The 12,441-nt window shown below is 41.4% G+C and overlaps 1 pseudogene; it reads right to left on the bottom strand.

Annotated features, from left to right (window-relative positions):
• Positions 1 to 4,182: 4,182 nt before the first annotated feature.
• Positions 4,183 to 8,890, bottom strand: LOC120956086 (uncharacterized; annotated as a pseudogene).
• Between the last annotated feature and the right edge of the window lie 3,551 nt (positions 8,891 to 12,441).

Genomic DNA, 12,441 nt, shown 5'->3' with positions numbered 1-12,441 from the left:
ATACACGTTATACGCTATTTCAGGAGATCCTCCTTCGTTCGTACAGTTCACTGACACATTGGAACTGTTTACAGCTACTGAAACAACACAAAATAAATTAATTAAAATCAAGAGTATTTCAATCGTCTCTGGATACAACTTCACTACATATCAAAGTCCTGTTATTCAGTCGTCATGTGTAACAAAAATTTCCACAATATTTACACCCTTGCACCACTTTAAACTCTTCAACAGGGAGAGCAACACAAACTACACCACGCTCTACATCGCACACCAGCGAAAAAAAAAATAGGGGAATATGTCAAACGCTTAGGAGAAGTGTGCAAAACAGCTATGGAGTTTTGCATCCAGCTATGGAGCGCTCGGATGTAGCGCTGTAGAAATTAATCCAAGAATTTTTTAAAAAGCACCGCGTGATGATTTAAATGTTTGAGGTGATTAAACACATGTTTTTGGTATTGTCAAGCAACATAATCATTTATTTTTCAATTGAATTTGCTATTTAAACAATATTCTCTGTAAAAATCTCTACTCTACTATTTTTTCTTTGCGGCAACGTTGCATACATCCCCTAACCATTTGAAACATTCCACCGAGTGGATCAAGTAGTCCATTATATGATTCGAAACCCTGAATCATATCTACAGGTGCGATAGGAATCCTTCCAACAGTGCCCTCTCACGCGGTGGGGGTGTTTTAATTGCATGTTCCTCTTCAATACCGACATGTGAAATCGCATCGCCTAATACCATACTGGAACAACTTTGGATCAAAACATTGCTGCCAGGCTGTTTACATCGGCGTTGTTTACATTCCGCCCAGTCATGCGAATGACCCCGCAGTGATGAACGCTTTACATGATAGTGTATGTGAAATTTCAAGCCGCATTAAAGAGAGCGATTTATTACACGTCTTCGGAGATTTCAATAAACCTGATATCAGATGGGAGCTGACTAATACATCAAAAGCCGATTGCTCTCCATGTTATTCTGTCATACATTATGCGCCTTTATGCAATTCAGTGGCTAATACCGATTTCGTTGATGGGTTGCATAGTAGCGGTTTATTTCAGTTGAGTGGTATTGCAAATCAATCTGGGCGTCAATTGGATCTGGTCTTCGCAAAGCTAGCCGCAACCAATATGTTGTGCGACTCAATCACACCTCTGTCCTCTGTGAATGGTACTTCGGCTCTAGAGAACTCCCTCCCATACGTAACACACTGTAGTATTCCACTTCTCAGTGAGGACTTTCATCATCCTTCATTGGATATGATGATTTATTATCCCGGACAATTATCACACATCACCAACAGTCACACTCGCAGTACAGTCAATAGAAATTTCTTCAATACGAATGTGGAACGTATGAATTCTCTTATTGTGTCGTTTGACCGCAATTTTGACTGCTCCAACTTTGCCACTATCGACGAAGCCACCGATTTCTTTAGCGTTTTTATGCGCTCAGCGATTAACTCCTGCGTTCCTGTTGCTCGACGAAAGTCTGGCCCCGATTGGTCTAATGCATCTTTAAGACGGTTGAAAAAATAAAATCAAAAGCCTACGCGGATTACAGTAGAACGAGATCATCGCTGCATAGGAGAATTTTTTTCGATGCACTGAACAATTATCGTCGACAAAATCGTGTGCTCTACCGCTCCTTCATTCGCCGTACTGAAAGGCAGCTGTTTTCTAAGCCAACACGGTTCTGGAGCTTCTGGAACAAACAGCGCAATATAAGAAGTATCCCTACGTCAATGAGCTACAATGGCGAAACTAGTATCGATACATCCGATATTTGCAACACTTTCGCCAATCGCCAAAAAGTTCGCTGATGCATTCACCCTTCCTGTTCACAATCCTAACACACTAGCTGAGGCCACTCGCAATACTCCATCGAATGCTATCGACTTTATTTTACCCACAATTGACGAAGCACTAGCTGCGCGCACACTCAGCGATATAAAACCATCTACATCATCTGGACCTGACAATATTCCCGCATACATTTTGAAGCACTGCCGTCAATCACTCGCACCCATTCTTGCCAAAATATTTAAAGATTCCCTTATGTGTGGCATGTATCCTGCGTCCTGGAAACACGCGCGATTGGTTCCTATCCATAAGAAAGGCAGTCGACTTCATGCTAGTAATTATCGTGGCATTGTTTCCCTATGCGCTTGTGCAAAGGTGTTTGAGCTCATTCTATACAATCCGCTACTCACAGCAGTTCAAAACTATATGAGCCCTAGTCAGCATGGATTTCTCCCAAGGAGATCTTCCACCACAAATCTTGCTGAATTTGTTGGCTACTGCTTCGACAACATGGATCGTGGTACTCAAGTTGATGCAGTATATATCGACTTCAGGGCTGCGTTCGATAGTATCTCTCATGATATTCTACTCTCGAACGCTTAAAAAACTCGGTTTCCTCGACTGGCACATCACCTGGCTGCGTTCATACTTAACTGGTCGTTCGTACTATATAAGCATAGGATCTCATCGTTCTCACTCCTTCACCAGCTCCTCCGGAGTGCCTCAAGGGAGTAACTTGGGGCCGCTACTCTTCCTCATCTATATAAATGATCTATCTTTCGTTTTACCGCCAGGCCAACACCTAATGTACGCCGACGACGTAAAAATATTCGCTCCAGTTAGAAACTACAGTGACTGTGTACGCCTTCAAATGATCCTTGAGAATCTCGACAGCAGGTGCAGCAGAAACGCCCTCCAAGTGTGTGCTGATAAATGCCAGTGCATATCATTCAGCAGAGCCCGTTACACTATCTCGTTTACATACACTATGCTCAACACGGCTTTGGTTCGCACGACATGTATCCGTGATCTGGGGGTGCTACTCGATCAGAAGATGTCATTTCGCCCTCACATTGATAGCGTTGTTGCGAAGGGAAATCAGCTACTTGGTCTAATTACGCGGACCTGTAGCGAGTTTACCGATCCCATGTGCGTCAAGTCGATCTTCTGTGCCATCGTAAGGTCGTGCCTGGAGTACTGTTGTCCGATCTGGTGCCCACTTGGCGTTGGTGACATCAATCGCCTCGAAGCCATTTAACGGAGACTCACCAGGTACGCGGTTCGACTCCTTCCATTGCAATCCCACCACTCGGCCCCGACCATCAGCGGTGTCTGCTTCTCGGACTTGAACCACTCTGCTCTCGACGCAAAAACGCCCAATGCCTTTTTATGTTCCAGCTCCTTAACGAAGAGATCGATTCCCCGGCATTACTAGCCAGAATCAATTTGTTCGCTCCCTGTCGGATTCTTAGATCTAATTTCCATCTCCGTGTACCGCGTACCCGTAACAACCATAGCCAGGGACACCCCATTATACGTATGTCCCTCAAGTTCAATGAAGTGTTAGATTTGGTCGATTTTAGTATGTCTACATCTACGTTCAAGGAGAAATTGCGTCTACGTCACATTTAATGTTAGCTTATAACTAGAGGTCTATTCATATGCTCCTTAATTTTATTATAAGGTTGCCGATAAGACACGATGGTCCGTCGGTTGTGTATGAAATAAATAAATAAGTAAATAAATAAATAAATAAATAAATAAATAAATAAATAAATGAATAAATAAATAAATAAATAAATAAATAAATAAATAAATAAATAAATAAATAAATAAATAAATAAATAAATAAATAAATAAATAAATAAATAAATAAATAAATAAATAAATAAATAAATAAATAAATAAATAAATAAATAAATAAATAAATAAATAAATAAATAAATAAATAAATAAATAAATAAATAAATAAATAAATAAATAAATAAATAAATAAATAAATAAATAAATAAATAAATAAATAAATAAATAAATAAATAAATAAAAAAATAAATAAATAAATAAATAAATAAATAAATAAATAAATAAATAAATAAATAAATAAATAAATAAATAAATAAATAAATAAATAAATAAATAAATAAATAAATATATAAATAAATAAATAATAGTTTTCGGTGTATGCGTGGATTTTGTTTTGCTCTTGTGGAATCGCCATACCGAGTCAGGCCATTTGCAGAGGTTACGTTGAATATTACTATAATATGTGCTTTATCGAAACCTGTTATAGCTGTAGTATAAAGAGTGCGTGTCAAAGTAGATCGAGCGAGATCTTTGGCAGCGGCGCGTTTGGTAGTGACGATAAGCAGCTCTTTTTACACGTTTGAGTCGTTTGAGTGCGCAGTCCGCCCACGGGGGGTTAGGTTTAGGACGCTGAACTGGGACGCATACAACAAAGGCTTGCAGCATAAACAAAGTTGGCTATTGTTAAACATTGATATCATGTCGTTCAGTTTCATATAGTCAGCTTTAGCAAAGTTATAACGATAAAATGCGGTTGTCGTCGAGTTACGTCGAGTCGTCGAATTGCGTCAGGCCGCCGAGTTAATACGTATATTGAAGTCAAACGCCGGATGGTAGTTGGTAGATGGTGATTAAGTTGCACTAATCCATTAAATTTAAATCAATCCACAAAGCTGTTGTTGGCCAGTGAGCGCACAGCTGGTTCATAGTGCATGATTGATGAGTATGCTGGCGAGGACGAAGGATCAGCTGTGGGCCAGCTTATGCTGGGCTGATTGAAATCGCCAATAACAAACAGCAGATACGAAGGCTTCAATGTGAGAGTGAAGCCGCTGATACAATCATGTAAAGAGCAAAGAGTCGATATCTCGAAGCTAAGCTGCGGTGGAATGTATACTACCATGACGTACAGATGTGCGTTATTGCAGGCGTCGTGCACACAAATATACTCGAGAGAACGATCACGGGAAGGTAATTCTATCGACTCGTATGTGTTAGAAACGGTTAGGTGTTGTAAAGCGGTTTCGGGTGGCTATAGGAGATGAGGTTTGGTGGTCATGTTGACGGGATGGAAAAAACTCACGTACACCGATACCGACGAGCCAGGTGGATGGTGTGAGTGCTGCATCTCGAAGGATAGCCGGGACTCTCACTTTGAATGAAAGCCAATTCATGCTGTCCAAACTAACTCCTCTTCTCAGCAGGCAATATGCTATAACGTCCTCGGTGACTAAGCGACGCTTTACAGAAGCGACCACTTTTTCCACAGTGACGACCGTTGATAAGCGGAATAGGCGGATCCAGATCCTATCTGTGAATGGCACACGAGGTGTAGCTTGAAGCGGTGATGATAACGGATCGGTTCCCACCAGTTCATGCAGTAGTGTAGGTGCCGGCTGGACGGCAATCGTGGTATTGGTGTATGCGTTTGGCAATGACGCGGCACAAAGGATATAACCGCGATTGTTTACAATTCTGTTTACACCAGGAGATGCCGAATCCTCGATTACGCACCTCCGCTTTCTACTAGTAGCCGGTCGAGGATCAGGATTCCGAATGTGAGGCGTGGATGCAGTTTGAAGGAGGGTAAAACCACTGCGAACTTCGGCGACAATAGGCTCAACGAGCTTGCCAATAGCTGCTACAGCTGAGGTGAGGGCGGCTTGGAAACCGACCTGGGCGCCTATTTCTTTTACCGAACGACAGCGCGGATTTTTAAGAATGTTAGTGCAGCCAATGCAGCTCTAGAGCAGGTCGACATTGGACAATACCGCGTCAATCAGCTCGGGGGGCAATTTGCAACAGCCGCGGTGGAACGTAGCGTCACAATATGCACAACTGATGATGCAGCCGGTGGCTTCTAGCGGTTCAGCACACGAGAAGCAAATAGCCGCCATCACGAAATCACGCGTAATCACAGCACAACACTGCTAAGCCAAGCAGGAAGAAACAGCAGGAAACCCCAGTTGCGGTGCAACTAAACAATACGCCAAGACGAAACGATGATATAAAACAGTTTAATAGTCAGTAAAACAGGCAGCAATGCGATGCGACGTAGAAAACACAAGAAAAGTACTGAAAAATCACGGAGCGCGACGGGAGGGCGGCCGAACAATTAAACGTCAAACTGAATATGACCAAGTCAGAAAATGATACAAAGGAAAGTAAAAAATTGTTAGAATTGGTAAAAAAGTACAGAAAGTGTTTCGCACTGAATATGAATGAAGTTGGATGTGCCCGAAATAATACGATGAGAATACAACTCATGGATAATGTAGCTGTATATGTGAACCCACGTAAGATCGAGTTAGCGCGCGAACAAGTTTTGAGTGAGTTGGTTGATGAGTTGTTAGATACTGGAATCACAAAGGAATCAGAAGCACCATACAACAGCCCGACATTATTGGTGCCGAAGAAAAATGGACAGTTTAGAATGGCAGTCGATTATCGAATGCTGAATAGGAAAACATTAAAGTATAAATATCTGTTGGAAAACGTTTGTTTCCCGTGTAAAAAAGTGAGAGAATTAAATTCTATAGGCTACTAACGCAGTGCCAAAACATTAGTGTTTTTTATTCTCTCTTATAATCGTTTGTACGCTTCTTCGCTTTTTGTCGTTAAGGGCCGATTCCGCGGTTTTTCTCCCTTTTTATATGTTTTGAACCGGATCAAAACATCGCCTGGTCTGACAGATGTTTAACCTAACAAATGTTCCAACAATATCCTATGCCGGATATAGAGCAATGCTTACAAAAATTAAATGGTGCTCAGATGGTTCTAACTCTCGATTTTTTTAGTGGTTATTACCAAATTCCGATCCATGAGGATAGTCAAGATTTAACGGTTTTTTCTATGCCTAGTGGTCACTACAAGTTCACAAGAATGCCATTCGGGTTAGCAAATGGGTGTGCCATTTTTCAAAGGGCGATGAACAAAATGGTGATGGAATGCAGAAAGCGGGAAGTAATATTGATGGCCTATCTAGATGATTAGATACTGCCGGGAAAAAATTAGGACAATTTTTTGGAAAAATTAGAAACGCTATTTCAAGTAATAAGAGAGGAAGGTTTTACGATAAACCTGGAGAAAAGCCATTTTTTTTTCAAAGAAAATGTAGAATTTCTCGGTTTTGAAGTGGGTAGAAATGGAGTGAGGCCAGGAAAAACGAAAACAAAAGCGGTGACAGATTTTCCAAATCCAATGACGTTACATGCGGTACAACAATTTTTGGGACTTACAGGTTTTTCAGAAGATTTGTGAAAGATTTTAGTATTATAGCGACACCTATGTTAAAACTGCTGAAAAAAGATTTCGAGTTAGAATGGAAGCAAGAGCAACAAGATGCGTTCGTTGAAATTAAAAAAACGATTAGAACAATGGCCAATTTTGATGTTATACGATTTAAATGCATCGACTGAATTACATACAGATGCATCAAGTGTAGGGATAGCTGGCATATTACTACAAAAGTCTTCAGACAAATGGCATGCAGTCAGTTATTTCAGCAGAAAGACAAATCCGACAGAAATGAAATATCATAGCTATGAACTGGAAATGCTGGCGGTTGTAGCTAGCGTCGAACGATTCTATCTGATAGTTAAAAGCCATTGAATGCATGGCGATAGTTAAAAGTTCACTATCTGGTAGTTAAAAGTTTTGTGTTGAAAACAGACTGTGCAGCGGTACGAGATGCATATAAGAAGAAAGAGATGAATTCACGAATAGCGAGATATTTTCTAAGATTGGGACGCTTCACGATTCTAGTCAGTTTTTTGTATGGAGTTTGACAGGATGGAGTTTGGGGGCTGAAATCATGTAAACACTCCATACAAAACCACACACAAAACTAACCTGCAATTTTCAGTATAGATTATTCTAGTCCCAAAGCTAGAATTAGATTCGAGTACCTGTCCGAAAGCCGGTCCTCGTAGCCGGTTAGCCGGTCTCGTAGTACAGTCGTCAACTCGTACGACTTAACAACATGCCCGTCATGGGTTCAATTCCCAAATAGACCGCGCCGCCATACGTAGGACTGACTATCCTGCTTTGGGGGGAAATCAATTAGTCACTGAAAGCCAAGCCCACAAGTGGGTACAGGCAGGCCTTGACCGACATCGGTTGTTGAGCCAAAGAAGAAGAAGACCTATCCGAAAAATAGTAATGTATCCCAAGGTGCATTAAAGATATCTGGTGATGGAATCTATCATCAAAGTGTATGTAGTAGTGATGGAAATATTTCCGAAAATTGAGGAACTGAACGAACCTATCAGTCTGGAGAAAAAGAACGGAATGCGGAACGCAGGTTCTGATGACCTGCCAAGGTTACGCTTTGGGCATCGGCCTTGTTCTACTTCTTGATCAGGCCAAGAGGTATTGTAAAACGCCTTTAAGTTTTTTACACCGCTATACAGTTCCATTTTCACTAAAAGGTTAAGGAATTTTTTTTATTTTTGTTTTTACTAAAATTGACCATTTTTCCCTTTTTATACTTCTATATAAAGAAGTAAATCAAAAATTGTTGCAACGCATATGAAATTTTGATGCAAAATCAAAAAGCTTACAAGTTTAATCGGCTTTTTAAATTTCGTATGGTCTAAATTACACTTAACTGATTCAATTAATATTTCTTGATAGAAGCAGATAGATTACATAAAAAAGAGACTGTTAAGTTGTTTTCGTAGGGTTGACATTATACTGTACGGTAGACTACCGGTCCGTGTATGTCCGGTAGTGCACTTTAATTGTCCATAAGAATAGCGTTGTTTTACGGGACGATAAACGGCGTTTAAGAAATTATTGCGGAAGGCTAAAGTTCTAGAACTGGATGCGGTGACAAAGCGTTTTATAAACGTTAAAAACTCTTTCAGGTGAAAGTTTCAAAGGAGATAGGGCCTTCTACTCTGCATTCCGACAAGCAGCTATACTGGTTGAGGCCAGACTCATTGAAGTTAGGAACAACCAGTTTGCGAACAGGGTACGTACCTTCCCAAAATGCTCGAGGGCCTTTTGGCGTATGACAAGGGTTTTGAAGGATAAAAGGAAGCCCATCCCCATTCTTAAAACATCTCTTCTTCCGCTTTCACTCCTAGCGAAAAAGTTAAAACTTTGGCTTCCCATTTCGCGCTAGCCCACAGGCTTAGTGATCCACTCACAAGCTCGTTTGAGGATGCTGTTCATTCTAGCATCGGGGAGTAAAGTTTTGTACCTGTGGATACCACAGAGATTGACTGTGTCATCTGCGGGGAAGTTCTTAATATCATTCAATACAGTGTTAGCTACAAGGCTCCTGGACCGGATGCCATATTCAATGTTATGCTCAAACACGTCAGTTACAGCACTGTCATCTTGCTAACTAGGGTGTTTAACAGGTGCCTTGAATTGGGATATTTTCCAAAAGTGTGGAAGCTTGCTACAGTAGTGCCAGTGCTGAAACCTGGAATGGACCCATGCTCGGGATCGAGTTATCGGCCTATTTCTTTGATGAGTGCCATTAGCAAAATATTCGAAAGGATAATTCACACGAGGTTGGAGACCCACGTGTCTGCTAACAACATCCTACCTGACGTACAGTTTGGGTTCAGGAGGCAGCGGTCGGCAGTCATGCAGTTCCAGCGAGTGTTGCAGATTGTTAGCAATGCCAAAACAAGTGGGAAGTCCACAGGCATAGCCCTTCTAGACGTGGAGAAGGCGTTCGATAGCGTCTGGCATAATGGTCTTATTTACAAACTCAGACTGCAGGGTTTTCCTTCCTACTTGGTTCATTTGATCCAAAACTACCTTAGTGGACGAACATTGGCTGTTTACGTAAATTCAGAAAAATCTGATTCATATTCAAATTGTGCGGGTGTACCACAAGGGAGTGTTATCGGTCCTCTGTTTTACAATTGCTACACAGCCGATGTTCCTTCACTGAGGTAAGGCACGGATCTGGCCTTGTACGCGGATGACTCTGCCATCTTGTGCTCAAGCAGGACCTTACGACACGTTGGTACCGGACTTTAGACCTTAACACGTTTGTCAAGTATCTGAACGACTGGAAAATTGAAATAAACTCCAACAAAACTCAAACCCTAGTAGTTCCATACAGAACTGGCACCAGAACTTCCACAATAGAGCGTAAGCCTGGAAATATTAAAATGGGTGCCACTAACATTCCATTAAAGTCAAGGCAACCTGGATGTTAAAGAGTCTAAACCCTCTCATCAAGCACAAATCAAATTTTTCACTGGAAAAAAATGATTATTTACAGTCAGATTGTTTTGCCGTAACCTATGGATGTAACGTTTGGCATAAATGTTCATATTCAAATTTAATATCGTTACAATCAATTCAAAACAGGTTTTTGAAATTAATAATGAACTTGCCAAATCAGTACCCTACCACAGATCTGCATGCACAAACTGGTTTGACTAGATCGACTTCGACAGACCTGTATGAATTCGGATTCGGAAAGTATAAGGAACTTATTTTAGTACCCTAGTTCACAATTAAGGTGAAAGCTGTACCTACACGATGACGCTTGCACGTGCTGTGTATCCTTCGTTTTGTGGAGGATTAGACAAAATGCGCATGGTGTGTTTTGTCGGGTCCCCTGCAGCATGGAATGTGTATGCATGCGTACGCGCTTCTATGTCGATACAACTTAAAATTAGGCATAAGTTAGGTTAAGTTAGGGTAGTTAGTATAGTAAGCTTTTGTGAACATTCTTCTCCTTACAATTTCATTCAATTTGGAAAAGCTTCACATAAATAGCCACTCTGAGCTGTCATTAAAGAAAACAATTATTTTCTTCCCTTTCAAACAAAAGAAAAGCTTGAGCTGTGAGTTCAAACCCCTAGAGTAAACACCAACAGGCAGGAAACCTAGTTAAGATTTCGTTAAATAAACTGAATCAATCGATGTACTTTAGTGTATGAATAAACACAATCATTTTTTGCTCTTAAAAAAAACAGCCACGCACTTTTCGATACACGCTGTGTGGTGCGGTGTGGTGGACGTTCAGAATTCAGTGGTGCAAATACACACATGCACACACTTGGCGACACACCCTCTGCTGTGCGGTGAGATTTGTGCTCTGTGCCCAGTGGTGCAAATATACACACACACGCACTTGGCTACACACGCAGTACGGCGCGGTTGGCTTGGTAGAAGCGTATACACACATTAACGCAGTAGGCTTCACTTTCAGTCCAGAGAGGTTGGTCCTTGTGTGGTGTTTCATTTGAGGTAAGTAAAAGTGATTAAAATTATCAACCAACATCCCTCCTTCTAATTAATATCATTTTTCTTCCATTTCCATTGTATTTCACTGCGAACGGAGACAACAAGACCTGTGGCTGTGTCGTAGTGTTGGAGATAGTGGCCCGTAGAGTGCAGCGAGAGGAATCAGGAGCAGGAAGTGACAGTGAGGAAAAGCAGTGAATGTTGTGGCAATTTTGTGATTTTATTTACTGTGCGAATATATAAACTTTGTTTTTTTTTTTTTTTTGAAATGTGGGATGATTTAAGTTCAATTAAGTTCAATTTAATTAAGTTTAGAGTTTGTAATGGCTGTAATTTGATGTTTGTCCGTATAATATTAATATTTTCAATAAATCGAATTGTGTTGATGTAATTGTGTGCACAATGTAATTTCAGAAAGAAAATCTGCTAAAAAGGAGAGGGGCTATTAAAACGAAGGTTTTGCTTCGTAAAGTTGGCAAAAATCCGGAGTCGTCTCCAATCCGAATCCGATGAATTCGGAATCGACTCCGGAAGATAGGTCGGCGCTACAATATCCGGAGTCGTTCGGAATCGTCCGAAATGGCCTGGAGTCGTCCGGAGTTGTTCGGTATCGTCCGGAGTCGTTCGAAGTCGCCCCGAGTCGTTCGGAGTCGCCCGGAGTCGGAGTTATCTGGAGTCGCCCGGAGTCGTTCGGAGTCGTTAGGAATCACCTTAAGCTGGAGCCGTCTGGAGTCGTCTGGAGTCGTCCGGAGTCATTCTGACTCGTTCTGAGTCGTTTGGAATCGTCCGGAGTCGTTTGAAGTCATCCAGAATCGGCTGCAGATGGAGTCATCCAGAGTCATCTGGAGTCGGCCATGGTGGTCTTGTATAGGAAGTGCACGCGCAAAGAGAAAGAGAAAAAACACAACGACAGGAAATGTCTGATCACAAGTAATTAAACCACACGGTTCCTGTTGACTCCGAATGACTCCAACTTTGGACGATACTGACGACACTGAACAACTTCGAATGACACCGGAAGACTCCGACTCTGGACGACTCCGAACGACACCGAACGACTTCGGACGATTTCGAACGACTCCGGGTACTCCAGATGACTCCGGGCGGCTCCGGACGACTCTGGGCTTTTTACATGCAATATATAATATTTACATCCATCGCGCAGCGTGTCTGTATTTAAACACATAATCTTAATTTTTATTTTAGGGCTCTAGTCATTTTTTGTTGTCATCTGATGAGTGTGGCGAATTGGTAAGGGGGGTATTCATATATCCGAAAAGCGTCTGGGCGATTTTAGTTTTAAAATGAATTTTTGTTACTATCGTAACGGTACTTTATTCGCTTGAAAACGTCCGTCCTCACTCACTGTCGCTCATCTAATG

The sequence above is a fragment of the Anopheles coluzzii genome, chromosome 3, assembly GCF_943734685.1.
Source record: "Anopheles coluzzii chromosome 3, AcolN3, whole genome shotgun sequence".
Lineage (NCBI taxonomy): Eukaryota > Metazoa > Arthropoda > Insecta > Diptera > Culicidae > Anopheles > Anopheles coluzzii.
The sequence above is the reverse complement of the archived record's forward strand: the minus strand, read 5'-3'. Positions and strand labels throughout refer to the sequence as shown.